The sequence below is a fragment of the Phyllobates terribilis genome, unplaced genomic scaffold, assembly GCF_046119375.1.
Source record: "Phyllobates terribilis strain yellow unplaced genomic scaffold, ASM4611937v1 Scaffold_8__6_contigs__length_399053987, whole genome shotgun sequence".
Lineage (NCBI taxonomy): Eukaryota > Metazoa > Chordata > Amphibia > Anura > Dendrobatidae > Phyllobates > Phyllobates terribilis.
In genome coordinates, this window is record NW_027362768.1 from 60,248,982 (window position 1) to 60,269,089 (window position 20,108).

A 20,108-nucleotide genomic window follows, 5' to 3' on the forward strand; every position below is an offset into this window, starting at 1 on the left:
AAAATTGTACATTTTTACTGAAGGCATCAAAACTGTGAATTAACACATGTGGAATTATATACTTAACAAAAAAGTGTGACACAACTGAAAATATGTCTTATATTCTAGGTTCTTCAAAGTAGCCACCTTTTGCTTTGATGGCTGCTTTGCACTCTCTTGGCATTCTCTTGACGAGCTTCAAGAGGTAGTCACCGGAAATGGTCTTCCAACAATCTTGAAGGAGTTCCCAGAGATGCTTAGCACTTGTTGGCCCTTTTGTCTTCACTCTGTGGTCCAGCTCACCCCAAACCATCTCGATTGGGTTCAGGTCCGGTGACTGTGGAGGCCAGGTCATCTGGCGTAGCACCCCATCACTCTCCTTCTTGGTCAAATAGCCCTTACACAGCCTGGAGGTGTGTTTGGGGTCATTGTCCTGTTGAAAAATAAATGATGGTCCAACTAAACGCAAACCGGATGGAATAGCATGCCGCTGCAAGATGCTGTGGTAGCCATGCTGGTTCAGTATGCCTTCAATTTTGAATCAATCCCCAACAGTGTCACCAGCAAAGCACCCCCACACCATCACACCTCCTCCTCCATGCTTCACGGTGGGAACAAGGCATGTAGAGTCCATCCGTTCACCTTTTCTGCGTCGCATAAAGACACAGTGGTTGGAACCAAAGATCTCAAATTTGGACTCATCAGACCAAAGCACAGATTTCCACTGGTCTAATGTCCATTCCTTGTGTTCTTTAGCCCAAACAAGTCTCTTCTGCTTGTTGCTTGGCCTTAGCAGTGGTTTCCTAGCAGCTATTTTACCATGACGGCCTGCTGCACAAAGTCTCCTCTTAACAGTTGTTGTAGAGATGTGTCTGCTGCTAGAACCCTGTGTGACATTGAACTGGTTGTTACGCTCGCGCCCAGACTGACTGGCGTGAGCGTGATTAGTGATCCCACTGTACCATGAACCGAGGAGTGCCTGGAGGGGCGTAACTAAGTATCAACCCGATCCGACCAAGGTCGCATGGCGGCTCAGTCGACTCCGTGAACCAAGGAGGAACCGAGCAGAGGGACCAGGTGTGACTCCAGGTCAGACCCCGGTCACAGTTATTGACCCCCACCGGGGAATGCAGGAACAGGCAGGTTAGACTGGCATACAGGCAGGTGGGTATTGGCAGGCACGGCTGGTATGCAGACAGGTGGATGCTGGTAAGCACGGCCGGTATGCGGACAGGTGGGTACTGGCAAGTACGGCTGGTATGCAGACAGGTGGGCACTGGCAAGCACGGCTGGTATGCAGACAGGTGGGCACTGGCAAGCACGGCTGGTATGCAGACAGGTGGGCACTGCCAAGCACGGCTGGTATGCAGACAGGTGGGCACTGGCAAGCACGGCTGGAGTGCAGACAGGGAGGTACTAGCAGATTGGAGCGCTGGCTGGATAGGGTCCAGTACAGACTAGGAGACAGGTACAGAGCCGCAGATGCGGTAGACAAGCAGAGTAAAGCGAAACCGCCGGAGCAGAGGACAAGGCAGAGCAGAGAGGAACTGCTGGTGTGGTGAGCAAGCAGAGCAGAGCGAAAACCGCATGTGCGGTGGGCAAGGCAGGGCAGAGCGGAACCGCCTGAGTGGTGCACAAGGCAGAGCAGAGAAGAACCACCGGAGCGGTGGACAAGGCAGAGCAGAGCGAAACCGCAGGTGCGGTGGACGAGGCAGAGCAGAGCGAAACCGCAGGTGCGGTGGACAAGGCAGAGCAGAGCGAAACCGCAGGTGTGGTGGACAAGGCAGAGCAGAGCGGAACTGCCGGAGCGGTGGGCAACGCAGAGCAGAGAGAAGCCGCCAGAGCGGTAGGTAAGGCAGAGCTGAGGGAAGCCGCCGGAGCGGTGGGCAAGTCAGAGCAGAGAGAAGCCGCCTGAGCAGTGGGTAAGGCAGAGCAGAGGGAAGCCGCCGGAGCGGTGGGCAAGTCAGGGCCGAACAGGGCCGATGGTGCAGGCAGAGAGGACAGGGCTCTGTTCACATGGAACAGACTGGAAAATACAGAATGATGGCTAGAACACAGGAGGAAGATACGGAGGAAGGGAAAAGGGACAAGCAGAACCAGATACACACAAGGTACTTACTATGAAGTAGCGAGTGGACACAAAGATGCCTTGGCAGTATATGAAACCCCTCAGTCCTTGGAGGCTGCCATGTCTTTGGCCATACATCTTGATAACGCCTTGGTGATAGATGGGTGAGACCACCTTCTCCGGGACCTTTTTGTTGGGGTTGTGTACCTCTGCCGGGGGAGCGGTCTGGGGTGGAGCCAGTACTAGGGGCGGTGGAGGAACCCATGCAGTTAGGGGGTGTCTCTGCATCATACATCTCCCCAGAGATTCGCAAGAAAAAAGGCATATGTTTTTTTTGTGGGAAAAAGGGACATTTTGTTGGGACCTGTCCTTCAATTCCTAAACAAAAGGAGACTCAATTAACTCTTGGTAGTCTGGAGTTGGATAAACAAGGGGTGCTTTTGTGGCCAAACTGCAGTTCCTGCTTTGTCCTGACAGCAGAGGTGGTGTTAGAAAGCAAAACCGAGAACATTTCTGTGTTTGTTGACTGTGGAGTTGGAGTCAGCATGGTTAATGCTGAGTTTGTGAAAACTCATGGTCTTGCTTGCTGTGCTTTAGCTGAACCTATTTCCATCTTTGCCATTGCCTTGGCGCCACTTGCACAGAAAGCATTTACTCAGATTGTACATAGTGTAAAACTGAAGGTGGGGTCAGTTCATTGTGAAATAATCCCTTGCTATGTTCTGGACAATCTTCCCACACCGATTGTCTTGGGTATCCCTTGGCTTGTTAAATATAATCCGTTGGTGGATTGGCAAACTGGAGAGATTATTGAATGGGGAGATTACTGCCATGAGAACTATTTAGATATTTCCCTTGCTACTGTCTCTACGGAAATATTACCTGCTTTTCTATCTGGTTTTGAGGATGTTTTTCCTGAGAGGGGGTGTCAGGATTTGCCTCCTCATCATGCTTATGACTATCCTACTAACCTGACCCCCGGAGCTAAACTACCGAAGTCCACACTGTATAATCTTTCTGGCCCTGAGAGACAAGCCATGAAGGATTTCATTGCGGAAAGTCTGGAGAAGGGACATATCAGACCCTCATCTTCGCCCGTGGAGGCAGGGTTCTGCTTTGTGAAGAAAAAAGATGGCAGTCTACGTTCCTGTTTAGATTTCCGGGAATTAAATCAAATTACCATCCGTGATCCATACCCTTTTCCTCTGATTCCTGATTTGTTCAGCCAAGTTGTGGGAGCTAAGGTATTCTCCTAGTTGGATTTAAGGGGAGCCTACAACCTGGTTAGAATAAGAGAAGGGGAAAAAAGGAAAACAGTGTTCAATACCCCGGAAGGACATTTCGAGAGTCTGGTTATGCCTTTTGGTTTGACCAATGGATCTGCAGTATTCCAACATTTCATAAATTATATTTTCCATCATTTGGTGGGGGGGTTGGTGGTGGCCTATCTGGACGATATTTTGGTATACTCACCTGATTTTGAGACTCTTCGGGGGCATGTTAAGCAGGTGCTCCAGATATTAGGGGATAACAAACTTTATGTTAAACTAGAAAATTGTGTTTTCGCTGTTCAGGAGGTGCAGTTTTTGGGGTACTTGTTGTCATCTTCAGGTTTTCGGATGGATCCGAAGAAGATCCATGCAGTCCTTGACTGTGAATGTCCCGAGAACCTGAAGGCTCTACAACGTTTTCTGGGCTTTACAAATTTTTACCAGAAATTCATCCAAAATTACTCTGTAATAGTGAAACCCCTTACTGACATGACTTAGAAGGGGTCTGATTTTTCCAAATAGTCGGATGCTTCCCTCCAGGCTTCTTCTTCCTTAAAGAATCATTTTGCCGCTGTACCTAAACTCTGTCAACCCGATGCTTCTCAACCCTTTATTGTGGAGGTTGATGCGTCGGATGTTGGGGTTGGCGCTGTGTTGTCTCCGGGTTCGTCCCCTGGTAAATGACCTCCTTGCGCCTTCTTTTCTGAAAAAATTATCTTCGGCTGAGATAAATTATGACATGGGTAATAACTTTTGGCGATCAAATTGGCGTTTGAGGAATGGCGACATTGGTTGGAGGGGGCTGTCCATCCTATTACTGTTATTACTGACCATAAGAACCTGTCATATCTCTAGTCAGCTAAACGTCTCAACCCTAGGCAAGACAGATGGTCCCTGTTTTTTACTGGGTTCAATTTTGTTGTCACTTTTCGTCCAGGGGTCAAAAATGTCAAGGCTGATGCTTTGTCCCGGGGCTTTCCTGGTGGTGGTGACCAGGGAGAACCATGCTCCAATATTACAGAAAGGGGTAGTCATTTTGGCACTTTATCCTGAACTGGAGGGTGAGGTGTTGGAGGCACAGGGGGATGCCCCTGCCGCCTGCCCTTCAGGAAAGTTATTTGTACCATCTAATTTGCGCCACAAAGTTATTAAGGAGCATCATAACTCTGTGCTTGCTGGGCATCCAGGTGGTAAGGCAACCGAGGACGTCCTCTCTCGTTGTTTTTGGTGGCCGGGGTTGCATCGGGATGTAATTGAACAAGTAGCTGCTTGTAGTATTTGCGCGCGTTCCAAGGTTTCGCATACCCGTCTGTCTGGTACTCTACTTCTGCTACCTATTCCTAATAGGCCATGGACACACTTGTCCATGGATTTTATTACTGACCTACCGGTTTCTGCAGGCAAAACAGTGGTTTTGGTGGTTGTAGATAGGTTTAGTAAAATGGTTCACTTTGTCGCATTACCTGCACTTCCAAATACCAAGACAGTTGCTCAGGTATTCATAAATGAGATCGTGAAGCTTCACTGGATTCCCTCCAATGTGGTGTCAGACCGGGGGACCCAGTTTGTTTCCAAGTTCTGGAGGGCATTCTGTTCTCGACTGGGGGTGCAGCTGTCCTTTTCCTCCGCCTTCCACTTTCACTTGAATGGACAGACCGCGCGTGTCAATCAGAATTTGGAGACCTACCTCAGGTGTTTTGTTTCTAAAAATAAGGAGGATTGGGCATCCTACCTACCACTGGCAGAATTTGCCATTAAAGGAGTTGTCCAGTACTTTTAAAAATATGCCAATGCGTTTTAATGATAAATTGAAGCTTCTTTCTAATTACCTCCTGGTGCTGTTTCTGCCTGTGAGCGGCGCTATCGCTGGCCGCTCAAAGGCAGCACGTGACCCCCGGCTGCAGCCAGCTCTGACATCCGCTGACATTACAAAAAGTCCAGGCTGCAGCCGAGGGTCCCTCTTCCGCGTTCCGCCGGTGGCTGCTGCGTTGTGGACGGGGTTACCCCGCGCGTCACACCCGTCATCCACCGCATGCTCTCCCTGTCCCCATTCATTGGGAAAGCGCGAGGTGGATGCTGGGTGTGAAGCGGGGAATAACCCCGCCCACAACCAATAAGCCACTGCGGGGACCCCAGCGCTGAGTCACGCCTCACTTGATGTGACGTCAGCGGGGGGTCACGTGCTGCCTGTGAGCTGCCACCGATAGCGCCACTCACAGGCAGAAACAGCACCAGGAGGTAATTAAAAAGAAGCTTCTGTTTATCATTAAAACAAATTGGCATATTTTTAAAAGTACTGGACAACCCTTTTAATAATCATCATCAAGAATCCACTGGCAGGTCACTGTTCTTTGGGGCATACAGTTATCACCCACAGTTTTGTACCTTTAGTGGGGAAGGAGCTTCAGGAGTTCCTGAGGAGGAACGGTTTGCTTTGTCGCTCTCCTCGGTATGGCAGGGTGTGCTGAGTAATTTAAAGATCATTGGAGACAGATATAAATGTATGGTTGACAGAAAACGCTTGCCAGGTCCGGACCTGAATGTGAACGACTTTGTGTGGTTGTCTACCAGGAATATAAGATTGAAAGTTCCTTCTTGGAGGCTGGGACCTAGGTTTATTGGTCCCTATAAAATAACCGCCGTCATTAATCCAGCAGCGTTTCGTCTTGAACTTCCTCAGGCCCTTAAAGTCCACAACGTGTTGCATAGGTCCGTACTTAAAAAATATGTGGAACCTCTTGAGCCCTCCCTCTACTAACGCCCCCAGTAATGGTTGATGGTAATCTGGAGTTCCAGATTTTGAGGATTGTAGATTCTCGTCTCCAACGTCATTCTCTACAATACTTGGTGCACTGGAAAGGCTATGGTCCAGAGGAGGGGATGTGGATTTCAGCATTAGAGGTGAACGCTCCCAGATTGGTTCACTCATTTCACACCTCTTTTCCTGAGAAACCTGGTCCTGAGTGTCCGGAGGCCACTCGTAGAGGGGAAGGTACTGTCACGGGTATGTCAGAGGTGACAGACGTTCGCCCTGAAGTTGGTTGCAGGAGATCTCTACGTTTGGCATTATAGACATCTTCTTAGAGGCTGGCTGTCTCTAGGACCCAGCGGCTACCTCCCTCTGGCTAATTAGCTCCCTGGCCTGAGTGTACAAATACCTGGGTGTGTTCGAGAGGGAGGTGCCGGTGATATTCATTACTACTTGTGAGGCTTTAGCAAGAGCATTACTTCGTCCTCTCTGGAGCTTGAGGCCATGTGCGCATTTGGCTCCAGTCGCCTAATGCTAAGCAATCCCCCCCTGTTTGTCTACCCTTGTTGTCTATAGAGTTTAGTCGAGATCGACTAGTGCTCATCTCCTCCCTTCCCTAGCCTTAGCCATACGCCAGGGATAGGGACGGTAGTTGAGACAGAGTAACACTAGACCAGACTAGGAGGTCTCCACTCCCACCTTTCACTGGTGTCTGGGCTCCCATTCCCTCTTCCCTCTGTGTTGCACTAAGTCTTTCCCACACGCTGCGTGACAGCAGCGTAACATAAACTCAGCCATGTGTGCCAGACTGCTAACAGGCAAGACTTCCGTGTCCTAACCAAGAGGATGACTGACCATGCTCTCCTCCTCATCCTCCTCCTCCCTGTCCTCAGACCATCCACGCTGAACAGACAGTATGACAGTTGTACAGGTAGTACCGTCTATAGCGCAGGAAACTAGCTCCTGTTCTTCATCCTCCTCCTCTTCTTCATTGTCACCCAATCCACTTGTCATCGTGCTCCGCCTGCAATGCATCCTCTTTAATTGTGAGCAGAGAGTGTTTCAGAAGACAAAGAAGCGGGATGGTGACGCTAATTATGGCATCATCGCCTCTCACCATCTTGGTGGAGTCCTCAAAGTTTTGGAGAATGGTACAGATGTCTGTGTATAACAAACTAACTTACATTCACAATTTTTTCCTCTCTAATTCCCTTAACCTTCTGGCTATTACACAAATCTGGATCCAGCAGTCAGACACTACTGCCGCAGCTGCTCTCTCGTTTGGTGGGCTGAAATTTTCACATACCACCAGACCTGAAAACAGACAGGGTGGAGGTGTTGATTTGCTCCTTTCATCACAATGTGCTTTCCAGGTCATCCCCCCCGGTTCCCTCACTTATGTTTCCTTCCTTTGAAGTCCACACCGTCAGACTCTTCAAACCCTTCTCCCCGCGAGTGGCGGTTGTGCATCACCCTCCAGGCTCCTCCCACCAGTTCCTGGATCACTTTGCCACCTGGCTTCCTCACTTTCTATCCTGTGACATCCCCACCCTCATCATTGGAGACTTTAACATCCCCATTGATGATCCCCTGTCCCAATGTGCCTCTCATCTACTTTCTCTAATCTCATTCAGCCTCTCACAGTTTACCAACTCTCCTACACATGAAGATGGGTATACTCTGGACCTGGTCTTCTCCCGTCTCTGCTCTCGCTGCATAATTTTACTAACTCCCCTCTCCCGCTCTCAGACCACAATCTTCTTTCCTTCTCTGTCAAGAACTGTCTCCTCACCCAGGAAAGCCCCACATACCACGCTTATAGGAATACACGTACTATTAATACCAAGCAGCTTATGGACAATCTACACACATCTTTAGCTCCCATCTCCTCCCTCTCCTGTCCAGACTTAGCATTGTCACACTACAATAATACACTGAAGAATGCCCTAGATGAAGCAGCATGTTATATGCGCAGAAAAACCTGACACAGACAACGGTAGCCCTGCCACACGATGCAAATACACTTTCTTCAGCGTTTCTCAAGGTGTGCTGAGCGTCAGTGGAGAAAATCACTTTTAGCAGAGGATTTCATCCACTATAAATTCATGCTCAAAACCTATAACTCTGCCCTTCATCTAGCTAAACAATCCTACTTCACCACCCTCATCACTACACTGTCGAACAATCCAAAACCACTTTTTGAAACCTTAAACTCCCTCCTGAAACCTAAAGCACAAGCCTCCATCACCAACCTCAGCAGTGAGGATCTGGCCACTTATTTCCTAGAAAAAGTCGGTGAGCTGGAAGTTGCAAACGCTGCTGAAGCACAGCAAGGGCGGTGGAAGCTGTAGCTGACGTTCTAAAATGGGCATACACGCGGTGTACTTTGACAAGCAGATCTGGCAGATCTGGGTAAGTTTTGAGAAACCGTTGAACCACGAGGTTAAGAACATGGGCCAGGCATGATACATGTGTGAGCTTGCCTCGCTTCAGAGCCACCACCAGGTTCCTGCTATTGTCACACACAACCATGCCTGGCTGTAGGTTCAGCTGTGTCAGCCACAGATCTGCCTACTCTTTCAGAGCTGTCCACAACTCTTCAGCATTGTGCGGTTTGTCATCCAAACATATTAGCTTCAGCACCACCTGTTTCTTCCTGACCGAGGCAATGCTTCCAGCTTGTGACTGATGTGGTCATTTCGGAGATGGAGGCTGAAGAGGAGGAGGAGGAGGTGCACGAGCTGTAGAATGTGGGGGCAACCCTGATTGACCCAGGGCCCGCAATCCTCAGCGTCGGGTGGACGTGTTCCTTCCCAAGGTCCAACTGGGTCCCGGCTTCCACTATATTAACCCAGTGTGCCATCAGCGAGATGTGTCGTCCCTGCCCACAAGCAGTTGTTCACGTGTCCATGGTTAGGTGGACTTTCCCAGTAACTGCGTTGTCAAGGGCACGGCTAATGTTGTGGGACATGTGCTCATTTATTGCGGGGACGGCACAACGGGAGAAATAGTGGCGACTGGGGACTGAGTGCCGAGGGACAACCGCCACCATCAGGTTGTGGAAAGCTTCTGTCTCCATGAGCCTAAAAGGCAACATTTTAAGCGCCAGCATTCGCAAAATGTATGAAATTAGTAGTGTGGCCTGTGTGGCACTGGCTGCATATTTGCGCTTCCGTTCCAAGGACTGGGGAAGGGACAACTGAACACTGTGCTGGGACAAGGATGTGGACATACTTGCTGATGGTGCTAGTTGAGAGTATGCAATGACAGGTGCAGGGCGGGAGGCATCTTTGCATGCGCCACGGACAGGGGATTGGCGTGCACGCACAACAGCGGAAGAAGCAGTGATGTCACCCACAAACATTGTTTCTGGACCCTGGGGTTCGGCCCACTTAGTCGGGTGCTTTGCTGCCATGTGTCTGATCATGCTGGAGGTTGTCAGGCTGCTAGCTTTTCTACCCTTGCTGATGCTGGCCCGGTAGGTGGTGCATATGGCCTTTTTGGGGTTATCTGCAGAGTCTTTAAAAAACAACCAGACTCGGGAAGACCTAACAGTTGTACTGGAAACTTCCGTCGTGTTGGAGTTATGGGGAACGCTTTCCCACGTTGTGTCTGTGGCCACCACACTGCTTGTTCCTGTCTGTAGTGGTGCTACGCCTCCCTCCCCCTGTGTGCTTCTGTTCTTGCTATGCATGTCCCGCTGCTAGGTTGGGTCAGTTACTATTTCATCCACCACCTCATCTTCCACTTCCGCACCCTGGTCCTCCTCCTAATTTTCTGGCAAATGTGTCTGATCATCATCCACCTCTTGTGATAGTAATTGCACTTTCCCACCGTTGCCTTCGTGTGACCGTGGCTGCTCAAATATTTGAGCATCGCTACACTCGTTCTCCTCTTTACCCACTTGAAGCTGGCCGGTCGAGAGTTCCGAATCTATAAATGGAAAAGTGAGCAGCTCTTCTGAGTGTCCAAGTGTGGGATCCCTTGTATCTCGGCACTCTGCATCGTGGGAGGATCAGGATGAGGAATATGCGGTCCAGACTCACTGAGACTTGACCGTGTGGAAGACAGGGTGGTGGTGGTGGCAAAGTGACTGGAAGCATTATCTCCTATCCAACCAACAACCTTTTCACACTGCTCTGTGTTCAATAGTGGTGTTGTTTGGTCCCCTAGTAATTGGGACAGGAAGGTCAAGCGACAAGATGTGGGTGTTTGTTGTGGCACAATTTCAGCTTACCCACGGCCTCAGCCTCTGCATGCCATCACGTCCTCTTCCCCATCCCTTGCCACGCACCTTGCCCATTTTAAATGGAGGACAATATTTTCCACGTTCATTACAAATGGCTGGATTTGAACTGCAGTTATATGTGATACGTCTGACGGACATACACGATTTTAAATAGTGGGCCTGTGGTTTACTAATTCTATTATTTATAGTGACCTTGTGTGAATAGCTTTGCCAACACACTGCAACAAAATGGAAATGAAGGCCAGAAATGGCTGAATTTGGAACGCACTTATATGTGATACGTCTGACGGAGAACCACTGTTTTAAAAAGCGGGCCTGTAGTTTACTAATACTATTCTTCACAGCGACTTCGTGTGAATAGCTTCACTGACACACTGCAACAAAATGGAAATGGAGGCCAATATTTTCCATATTCAGTTCAAATGTCTGGATTTTCATCGCTGTAAGATGGAAAAGATCTGGCAGTATTCTGCAGTACTAACAAGCAAATGGAGTAGAAAAATGGTGTACTCTGGATTGCTTTTTAAGCCAATAATCAGGATTAAGTTAAAAAAAAACTTACTAATTAGTCCTGGCCCATGATACCTGGGGCTATGTCTACAAATATCTGTAACAACAGCAGCAGCAGACAGAACATGCAATGGACCCTCTTGTGCTATATACATTTCAGTCTGCCACATACCCTGCCTGCCTGCCTAACTCCTGCTATCACAACTGAATATATGCTGCTGGATTAGTCCTCAGAAGGACTGTTAGTTCAGATAGATATATAGATATGCTGTGGAATACCTATACTAACTATAAACAAGCAAATCTCTCCTTGACTCAGCAGCAGCTCTCCCTACTCTGCCTGTTTACGGGGTAGACTGTGACGAGCATAGCGGCACCAGGTCTTATATAGACCCGATGACACTATGCGGCCATCCAATCACTGTAATGCCCACAACCATCATGGCTACTGCATTACAATGCATGTCACGCAATCTCTGTATGTTCATTGGCTCTCTAAAGAGCACCAAACATACAGGGCAGGGCCCCGAGCTCCCTCCCAAGCAACCCGGAAATATGCGCCGAGCTTGTCGAGCACCATGATGCTCAGGCGAGTATCGAGTAGTGGCGAGCACGTTCGCTCATCACTAATATGGACCAAAAATCTAGGTTCCAGCTTCCAGTAAGGAACCTTCAACTTGATATTTTTGGTAGACAACCACACAAAGTCATTCACACTCAGGTCCGGACCTGGCGAGCGTTTCCTGTCAGCCATATGTTTGTACCTGTCTCCCATGATCTTCAAATTACGCACAACCTCCCACCACACTGAGGAGAGTGATGAAGCCAAACGTTCCTCCTCAGGAATTCCCGAAGCCCCTCCCTCACTAAAAGTACCAAACTGTGGATGGAAACTGTATGCACCAAAAAACGGTGACCTGCTGGTAGATTCTTAGCGATGATTATTATTAGAAAATTCTGCCAGTGGTACGTAATATGCCCAATTTTCCTAGTTTTCGGAGACAAAACCCCTAAGGTAAGTCTCCAGATTCTGGTTAATGCGTTTGGTCTGCCCATTTGACTGAGGATGGAAGGCAGATGAAAAGGACAGTTGCACCCCCAGTCGAGAACAGAACGCTTTACACAACTTGGAAACTGTGACACCCCATCGGAGGGAACCCTGTGAAGCTTCAAGATCTCGTTTATAAACACCTGAGCAAGTGTCTTGGCATTCGGAAGTGCCGATAATGCGACAAAGTGAACCATTTTACTGAACCTATCTACAACCACCAAAACCACATTTTTCCCTTCAGATACCGGTAGGTCAGTAATAAAATCCATGGACAAGTGTGTCCATGTCCTGCTAGGAATAGGTATCGGAAGAAGAGCACCAGACGGACGGGTATGCGATACTTTAGAACTTGCGCAAATACTACAAGCAGACACATGTTCAGTCACATCCCGATGCAACACCAAAAACGATGAGAAAGGAGGTCCGTAATTGCCTTACCACCTGAATGACCAGCAAGCACAGAGTTGTGATGTTTCCTAATTACTTTGTGGCGCAGATTAGATGGTACAGATAACCTTCCTGAAAGGCAGGAGGCAGGGGCGTGCCCCTGAGCCTCCAACACCTCACCCTCCAGTTTAGGGTACAATGCCGCAATGACTACCCCCTTCTGCAGAATTGGGGCTGGGTCCTCATGGTCACTACCACCAGGGAAGATCTGGGAAAAAGCATCAGCCTTGACGTTTTTGACCCTTGGACAGAAAATGACAACAAAATTGAGCCTAGTAATTAACAGGGACCATCTAGCTTGCCTAGGGTTGAGACATTTAGCGGATTGAAGATATAACAGGTTTTTATGGTCTGTGATAACAGTAATAGGATGGACAGATGCCAATTTAATTGCGAAAAGTTCCCTGTTACCCACATCATAATTTCCTTCAGCCGAAGATAATTTCTTAGAAAAGAAAGCACATGGATGTAATTTACCAGGGGACAGACCTTTAGACAACACAGCCCCAACCCCCACATCCGATGCATGAACTTCCACAATAAAGGGTTGGGAAACATTGGGTTGATTGAGTATAGGTGCAGTGACAAAACAGCTCTTTAGGGATGAAAAGCCTGCAGGACGGCATCCAACCATATAGAAAGATCAGACCCCTTCCCTGTCATGTCAGTGTGGGGTTTCATAATTACTGAATAATTTTGGATGAATTTTCGGTAAAAATTAGTAAAGCCCAGAAAACACTGTAGAGCCTTCAGGTTCTCGGGATGGTCCCAATCAAGAACAGCACGGATCTTCTCCGGATCCATCCGAAAATCTGAAGATGACAATAGGTACCCCAAAAACTGCACCTCCTGGACAGCGAAAACACATTTTTCTAGTTTGGTATATAGTTTGTTATCCCTTAATATCTGAAGCACCTGTTTAACATGCCCCCAATGTGTCTCAAAATCAGGTGAGTAAACCAAATTATCATCCAGATAGACCACCACAAACCTGACGACCAAATGATGGAAAATATCATTAATGAAATGTTGGAACACCGCAGGTGCTTTGGTCAAACCGAAAGGCATAACCAGACTTTCGACATGCCCTTCAGGGGTATTGAACATTGTTTTCCATTCATCCCCCTCTCTGATTCTAACCAGATTGTAGACTCCCCTTAAATCCAACTTGGAGAACACCCTAGCTCCCACAACCTGGCTAAACAAATCTGGAATCAGAGGAAGAGGGTATAGATCTCAGATGGTAATTTGATTTAATTCCCAGAAATCTAAACAGGGACGTAGACTGCCATCTTTTTTCTTCACGAAGAAGAACCCTGCCGCCACGGGCAAAGATGAGGGTCTGATATGTCCCTTCTCCAGCCTTTCCGCAATGAAGTCCTTCATGGCTTGTCTCTCAGGGCCAGAAAGATTATACAGTCTGGACTTTGGTAGTTTAGCTCCGGGGGTCAGGTTAATAGGACAGTCGTATGCACGATGAGGAGGCAAATCCTGACACCCCCTCCTCAAAACTAGACAAAAATGCAGGTAAGGTATCTGTAAAGACTGTAGAAAGGGAAATGTTTAAACTGTTCTCATGGCAGTAATCTCCCCACTCAATGATCCCTCTGGATTGCCAATCCACCAACAAATTACAGTTCACCAACCACAGTAGACCAATTACAATTGGAGTGGGAAGAACATTCCTGGGCATAGCATGGGATTATCTCACAGTGAACCGACCCCAACCTCAATTTTACATTATGTACAATCCGTCAATGGTGAAGATGGAAATGGGTTTAGCTAAAGTACAGCAAGCAAGACCATGAGTTTTCACAAACTCAGCATCAACCATGCTGACTCCAGCTACACTGTCAAACACAGAAATTTTCTGTCTTGCTCTAGCACCACCTGTGCTGTCAGGACAAACCGAGAACCGCAGGTTGATTATCCAACTCTAGACTACCAAGGCTTAATCGGGTTTCCTTTTGCTTAGGAATCAAGTGACAGGCCCTAATAAAATTTCCCTTTTTTCCACACAAAAAAAACCACGCCTTTTTTTGCGAATCTCAGGGAAACGTACGATGCATAGGCACCCCCTAACTGCATGGGTTGTTCCCCCAGTACTGGTTCACTCCCAGACCGCTCCCCCGGCAAAGGGGCATTACCCCGAAAAGAGGGCTCTGGAGAAGGTGGTCTCACCCACCTATCCCGAAGAAGTCTATCAACATGTATGACCAAAGACATGGCAGCCTCCAAGGACTCTGGGGTTTCATACACTGCCAAAGCATCTTTCAACCTTTCAGTAATGTCCTGACAAAATTGGCTTCTGAGAGCCAGGTCATTCCATTTTGTATCAGTTGCCCATCTGCAGAATTCAGAGCTATAATAATAATAATCTTTTTATTTATATAGCGCCAACATATTCCGCAGCGCTTTACAATTCAGACAATTTACAGACATTAGTGGCACTGTCCCCATTGGGGCTCACAATCTACATTCCATATCAGTATGTCTTTGGAATGTGGGAGGAAACCAGAGAACCCGGAGGAAACCCACGCAAACACGGGGAGAACATACAAATTCCTTGCAGATGTTGTCCTTGGTGGGATTTGAACCCAGGACCTCAGCGCTGCAAGGCTGCAGTGCTAACCAATGAGCCACCATGCTGCCCTACGTCACGGACCAATTACCCTGCTGAAAGCGATGCGGCCTGGACTCAGCCAAGGATATTCGGTCAGGGTCATCATAGATGAGTACCAAGCGATATAACCCAACATCTGTTGGTAAATTGTGTGTCTATAATTAGAACAACCTAAGAAGAGGGACACGTCAATAAAATATAGAGTAAAATGTAAAGTTTATTATTCAGATACAATAAAACAAGGTAAGAAAAATTAGGGTAGGGTGTTCACAAAAAGGGGGAGCTTATGGGTGTCCCAAATATATAACAGCATATAACATCATATGATAAAGTGCAAAGTGTATATGATGATCACAATGATCAGTGCTATACACTGATGAATTGAATGTATGTAATAGATGAACTGACTGCAAATCTGCACTTTGCACTTTATCATATGATGTTATATGCTGTTATATATTATTGGTACATATATACATTGTCTTGAACTGTACTGATGTTCCTTGGTATTTGTAATAGGAGGGCTATATACTATTTGTAGTAATATTTGGGACCCCCAGAAGCTCCCTCTTTTTCTGAACACCCTACCTAATTTTCTTTACCTGATTTTATTGTATCTGAATAATAAACTTTACATTTTACTCTATATTTTATTGATGTGTCCCTCTTCTTAGGTTGTTCATCATAGATGAGTGCTAGAGCCCCGAAAAACCCCTCCACAGACAAACTGAACCCTGCGGCAAAGAGAAAGCCCAGGAATGAGGATCTCCTTGCAGTAGTGAGATCACAATCCCCACTCCCTGCTCCACACCTCCAGAGGAGTAAGGATGAAGTTCAAAATACAGTTTGCAAGCTTCCTTGAACACAAAAAACTTGTCCCTACCTCCTGAAAACCTGTCTGGAAGGGCAACCTTGGCTTCAAGCTGGACCGGCCTACTTGCAGAGACCCCAATATTAGGGACCTGCTGCCACTGTTGCTGCTGATGAACCTCATAGCGCAGGTCAGTCACTTCCAGAGACAGCCTGGGCAGCTGCTCTGCAACTGAATCCATGAACCAAGTGAGAAAGAAAAAAAAACACCACACCCGTAAAAAAACCACACAAATAAAACCATGCGTCAGTTTTTTTTTCTTTTTTATGCACGGCCGGTGATAATGTTACGCAAGGTGTGGAAAAGACTAAGTGCAACACGAAGGGAAGAGGGGGAGGAAGCCCAAACACTAGGGAAAGGGGGAGTGGAGACCCCTAGGCCGATCTAATATCATCCTGCCTACCCTACCATCCCTATATAGGTTTCACTTCTGGGGGGGCATGTTCTATAGTAGTTGACATCTTCTTTAATCAGGACAAGGAAAAGACAAGAGGGGGAAACCAACATGCAGTCAAAGTGAGTAACAGGTTCAAGGAGGCAATAATTGGTTGGAATTGGTTAACTGCAACCACCTGATCCAGATATGTACTAAGAGGAGGAAGGCCAAGGCTAAGTGCAGGTTAAATGAGGTGAGGTGACTCAATACCACCTTACAAAAAGAAGCTAGGAAGGACAAGAACAACCTCCTGAATGCCTGATGCATGAATCTCGATGAAGCCTTTAAGAGGAGCCACACCAGGGAATTATTTGCCTCGGTGAAGCTACTGAAGCTTTTCTAAGAACACCAGACTACCGTCAAATATCATAATGGGAATGAAATTGGCGACCAGCAGAATTGCAAAGAATATTGAGAGGAATTATATGTCAGTGCCAACACTGACCACCATGAGAAGCACAGCGGCCAAGACGAACCAGAACTAGACTTATTAGACTTATTGGAAAGTGAAGTGTATTGGGTGTCAAACAGCAAAGCATCTGGCTTTGATATTATCCTTGGAGAGCTACACAAAATCAGCCTCAAGAGTTGCACTGACAGAACTATACCAGAACATCTGGAAGACATGTATGTGGTCAAACGATTGGAAAGGATAATTTTTTATACCACTGCCGAAGAAACTGAATGTGCCAAAAATTAAGCCACTGCCCTGACCCCCCACTCCCCATATTAGCAGGTTCTTCTAAAGATCATTCAGAAAAACTTATCCTTGATGGAGAACTTTCTGACACAAATGCTGCATTTCATAAGGCAAGAGAAACCCCTGATCACCTCACAATCCTGAGGTGGATCATAGAAAAAATGAGGAATTACCAGAAGAAGCTCTACCTTTGCTTCATTGATTGTACCAAAGATTTTGACAGTGTTGAGGATGATTAACTTTGGGAAGCACTGAGTGGGGTAGGAGTGTTGGCGCACCCAATTAGGTTGACCAAGTCACTGTACGCCGAGGTTATGCACCTGTCTCAGATCCAAACTTTTCTTCTCTCACCCTGTTCCACTATACTTTCTTGTGCTCCATGTTGGACTTTGCAAGTAGCCCGGTGTGCCCCCATGTGTTTATTTCCTAGGCCTATATAAGTGCTCCCAAGATACACACCTGGATCTTGGAATTAAGACTTTCTAATATGTCTTTTAGCTTATCTATGCACAATTCCTGTCCATAGTCTCCAAGATGCCGGTGGTTTCCAGTCCCTGACTTACATGTTTGCAGCTTTCACTACCATTGCTAACTGGCTAGATCTCTGATCTCTCCTATCTGACTGCAGCTTCCATATGTCATGGGGATACCGTGACAGAGGTGGGCCAGAAGATTGCAGCGTCTGGTTACCCGAACTCCTGTATTGGTTAGTACTGCTTCACCATCAGTGTAGGTTTTCTTTGAAATTACATTGCTAGGGTTAATCAGTTCTGCTGGAGCTCTCCATCATGGATTGCCTCAGCTGTTCCGTGTTGGACACTCCCCTCATACTAGTGATAGTTCATTCTGCTTGGTTTGGTGAGTTGTTTTGGAGATTTCTGCGTGGAGTTTGTTTGCGTGTTCATCCTCATGCTTTCCTATATGGTTTCACCTACCTTACCCTCACTCTGTTGTTTGGCGATTTTATTTTGTATGATTGCAGTTTTTTCATTTATCCCTGTCTGCCTTCCCTTGTCTGTCCGGTTAGTGTAATCCTATACACTTTGGCCTCACACCTTCCTGGGTGTGGGAGGGAACAGATAAGGGTTAGTCAGGAGCATAGCTAGGCACGTGACTCCGGCATCTCCACCTTCCAGGGTTATCCGGGGGACAGTGATAGATTAGGCCGCCCTCTAGCATGAGGGATAGGGAAGGAGCCCCTTTCTCTGAAAAATCCTGCAACAGTACCGTGACACCTTAGTTCTGTCTGCTACCTGCTCCCAGTCTTCTATGAAATTTGCTGCATGTGTGGTGGTATCCAGGACATCTCCTAGCCACCTTAGGCTTCCTTGATATTTGGACTTTCTTAGAACTCTGGAGTTTTGTCTGCTACCTATCTGCAGTCTCCATGACGCCTCTCGTCTGCCTGCGACTTCCGGTCTTTAGTACCTCTGCAATTTGCGTGCAGTCTTCAGTAACTGCAGTCTGTCTGAGGTCTTCAGTAATTCTGCATTCCTTCTGAGGTCTTCAGTAACTCTGCAATTTTGCTGCGGATTTCGGGACTTCTGTTAATGGTTTTCTATCTGCTTTTTGTGTCCTGCATGCCTAACCCGCTTGCTGCACTGATGCCCGTGGCCCATATGCCTACCTGGACCTTGAGCTTAGATTATTTACCTTAACCAGTGAGCCCATATTATGTAACAGTTGACCAAGAAGCTACAGTGTGAACCAGGTAAGGAGGTACTGAATGGTTCAAGATCAAAAAGGGTTGAATATAAGGATGTATCACCACGCCTTTTTCTTTTCAACCTTTATGCAGAAGTAATTGATGAGGAAGCAGGACATTGCTGATGGTTATTCCACCCATTTTCATCCCAACATTCAAATAATTTTTCTAAAATTTGCAGATGATAGAAACCCTGATGGCAGAGAGTGAACAGTACTTGAAGAAGCTGATGCTAATGCTAAGTTGAAAGAAGAAAGTGAGAGCATGGGGCATGCAGCCATGGTGAGCATGGACCAAATATGGAAGACAAGGATGTGTCATTCACAGTCAAAAAAAGCATGATTACTTCAATTCTGGTCCCAAATGCTACCTATGGGTGTGAGATGTGGACATGCATGAAAGCAAACAGATGAATAATTGATACCTCTGAGTTGTGGTGCAAGAGAAGACCTCTACGAATCCTATGGACAGCTAGGATCAACAACAAAGATTTTCTTGATTATATAAACCCAGAATTATCCCTGTAAAACAAAATCACAAGACAGAAACAGACCTATTTTGGGAATGTAATGAGGGCAAATTCATTAGAAAAGATAATGCAACTCAGAATGGTCAGTGGTAAAAGGAAACAGGGAAGACCAAATATTGCTGGATACTATCAAGAATGACATGGGAATGAATATCAAGCAATTGAAATAAGCTGTAAAGAAACAGAGAGGAATGGCGAGAACTGGCCTTCAGATTATTGTGTTTCAACACAACTGAATGGATAGAATCAGCAGCCAAGCTAATAAATTATAGTATGTGGTCTCTTTTTTTGCTACTTTATATTACAATTGTGTTATTGTGAGAATTATACATGTGACTGGATATCTGATGCACAACGGTTCTTCAAATGATTGCTATTTCACGCTATATAATGTAAAGTTTTGTTAATAATTATTTTCTTATTTAAGATGTGCTCAAACATATTTTTGTTTGTAAAAGTAATTTATTTGTAGATTGTGAGCCCTCACCCGCAGGGTCTTCTCTTCTTCTGTACCAGTTTGCCGTTGCGTTTTTGTTTAAGAATATTGTAATTGTTTTTGCTATGTATACCCCCTTTTCCACATGTAAAGCGCCATGGAATAAATGGCTCTATAATAATAAATAATAATAATGATCTGCTATTAGGAGCCCAATGTGAAATCAGTACACCAAAATGGGTTTTGCAGAACACCTGCATGCTCTCAACAGTGGAATGCTACCAACCCTTTTGTTATATAATTTGTAGGTGTATTTATACTTGTGTATTGAAGGTCTTCACTAATTGTGATATATGTCCTATTGTTTCAATAAAACTATTTTTGCTCTGTTCCAATCTATTATATAAAGTCTGATGTGCTTGATCAGTTACCATGTAAGGATTGGAATCCTCTGTACCTTCTTTATTCATTAATACATCTGGCT

General features: G+C 46.5%; 1 protein-coding gene across 5 annotated transcripts in view; it reads left to right on the forward strand.

The window, feature by feature from the left end:
* Nucleotides 1-20,108, forward strand: part of PLA2G4A (phospholipase A2 group IVA) — a 213,582-nt gene that overhangs the window by 32,110 nt on the left and 161,364 nt on the right. The window contains exon 2 of one of the 5 annotated variants that reach the window (XM_073642987.1): nt 18,841-19,459. The exons of the other annotated variants lie outside the window; for them this stretch is intronic. The gene's annotated coding sequence lies outside the window, so the exon portion shown is untranslated. The remainder of the gene's footprint in view (nt 1-18,840; nt 19,460-20,108) is intronic. 5 annotated transcript variants of the gene reach the window in all.